Source organism: Alosa alosa, chromosome 21 (assembly GCF_017589495.1).
Source record: "Alosa alosa isolate M-15738 ecotype Scorff River chromosome 21, AALO_Geno_1.1, whole genome shotgun sequence".
In the NCBI taxonomy this organism is placed as follows: Eukaryota; Metazoa; Chordata; class Actinopteri; order Clupeiformes; family Clupeidae; genus Alosa; species Alosa alosa.
This window is the reverse complement of record NC_063209.1, coordinates 25,067,816-25,070,315: the sequence shown is the minus strand read 5'-3', so window position 1 is coordinate 25,070,315 and position 2,500 is coordinate 25,067,816. Positions and strand designations below refer to the sequence as shown.

The 2,500-nt window shown below is 47.8% G+C and overlaps 1 protein-coding gene across 1 annotated transcript in view; it reads right to left on the bottom strand.

Moving 5' to 3' along the window:
- diaph2 (diaphanous-related formin 2) overlaps positions 1-2,500 on the bottom strand; it is a 417,030-nt gene that overhangs the window by 181,510 nt on the left and 233,020 nt on the right. The window lies entirely within an intron of this gene.

Below are 2,500 nucleotides of genomic sequence, written 5' to 3'. Positions count from 1 at the left end.
GAGAAAGAGATAATTTATTACATACTCATACTACATTTCCTATATCAATTCAAGCTCGCTGTTACATGAGTATGGGCATATACACGTGACCCATATTGGAATCACATCAACTCTTGTCTTATTTATTTGTGTTTCCCAGCAGAGGTTTCGGCAGAGACATATCCACTGGCGTGAGTCACACAAATACATCTAAGTATCAACATGCTGAAAGAGATAGAAAAGACATCAGCAAAGAAACAGCTGAATAGATATTTGATCAGTGGAGATTATAAAAACGTACCAGATCACAGAGGAAAGGATTGCATTTACTGGAAACAGAGAAATACTCCACATTGATTCAATGTGACATGTTATTTCGCGCTGAAGTTAGCTGGAATCATCTCAGTTCTGGCCCACGCAGAGTAATCACTGCCAAGGCCTACCCACAGGAGGCATCCCCAAACAATAAATTACCAAACTGATGCAAGCTTATGTCAAATGATAACAACCAAAAAACAGTACAATGTACTCCAGTGTTGAGCATCAAATCCCAAACGCAGCAACAGTGTACAGCAGCAGTGAAGAGGACACATTGTGAAACCTGATGCAGGCCTTGGGCCATAAACTGGTTCTGGAGGTCTCTGGTGATTCATTAAAAAAGGGTTTTAATTTCATAAAGCCTCTGTGCTTGTGCTCTCTCTGGCTGATGGGGAAGGGAAGAGCCTGACTGCTTCTCACCACTTACTGGATAATGGACACACGCACGCACACACACACACACACACACACACACACACACACACACACACACACACGCACACACACACACACTACTACTACTACTACTCCACAGATACACAAATGGCGACAGACAAAACAAACACACACACACACACACACACAGACAAAAACAAACACACCGAAACACACAAACACACACACACACAAACACACACACATACACATACACATACAGTACACACAGAGACACAGACACAGACATACACACAGACATACACAAACGTACAGGCCTGCTGTGTTTCCCCTCTTCCTGTGTGTGCAGAACTGGAGGGATAATTGTGTTAGGGCGGTAATCCTTGGGAGAAGCCGGCACGACTGTCTTGCCGAGCGCAGAGCCTGCCTGCCTGCCTGCCATTAATACCCAACATGTCCTGACCGGCACTCAGCAGACACTCCAGCTCCTTTTCTGCCATGGTAGCTCAGTGAGCCTCCACCACCATTCCAAACACAAACACACACACACACACACACACTAAAACATTAAAATACGTTTGCAGCCCTGTACTCACAAAGACAACTAAAAGCAACTAGCGAACAGTCTTCACTAACAGTTTTATAAAGACCACACAACTTGACAGCCTGTTTCGGTGGGACCCTCTCTATGCTGCCCCTTAACTGCCACCATCACTGGCACAATGGAGAGGAGGTGGATGAGGGGCTGTAATGAATAAATGGATAAAGCAAACAAGTAAATAAACGTGTGCCCGTGGAAAAGAGCCCTGCAGTGGTGGCATCAGCCCAGGGGAGCCAACATCATGTCTTCTTAAATGGGGTAGGGGGAGACAGGTGGGAGAGTGGAGAGTGAAGAGAGAGAGTGGAGAGAGAGAGAGAGAGAGAGAGAGAGAGAGAGAGAGAGAGAGAGAGAGAGAGAGAGAGAGAGAGAGAGAGAGAGGATGGCGCCAGCCGGGAAGAAGATTCCGGAGCCCCACCAGATTGCTTGTGGGAGATGAAGCGCTCCTCGGCGCTAATCATTCCTCTGTTTATTCAAGCCCAAGGTGGAAGTCTCCCAGGAAACGCTGAACAAACAACCTGCTCTGTGAGGGGTGCTTTTATTAAAAAAAAAAAAAAGAAAGAAAGAAAGGGAAAGGGAAGGGAAGGGAAGAAAAGAGGGATGAAGAGAGAAGGAAAGAAGCAGAAGTAGGGCGGAGGGGAAGGTATGTGCATATTTGAAGAAACTATCAAAGAGGCAGCATCTTCCTGCGCCAGGAGAAGCTGAGCTGGAGGCGCTTGGTCTCGGCAGCTCTGTCAACAGAAGCCAGGGGATGCACACCTGTTTCCACACGCAGCCTAGGAGGCCCAGGTGAGCGCATGTGCTGCGGTGGCAGGGGAGGAAGCATCTCCACGGCAACAGAACCAAAGAGTGAGGCTGCGCCGCCTGCCTGCCTCCGCTTCCCAAGAAAAACCCCGCCAAAAAACACGGACAGAGACAATGGACTTTTAGGCATCCATGTGTGCTTGGTAAAGCCCCTACCACTCACCCACCACCACCCCTTGCTGCCTCAATGAAGGGCTTAAGCAAATATATTGGGCAATGCAACTTATCCGGAGGCCACTGATTGCCTACGGAAAGCTTTTCCAGGGTATCACGTTTCAGTTGGTCGCCGTGGGGCTGGCCTCTGAAGTCAGATTTTGGAATGTTTTGCCAATGTTTTTCAGGCAACACTTTCACAGAGTTCACAGTTTGTGGGTGGGGAGCTCTTGATACGGGACCAAGCAAAAC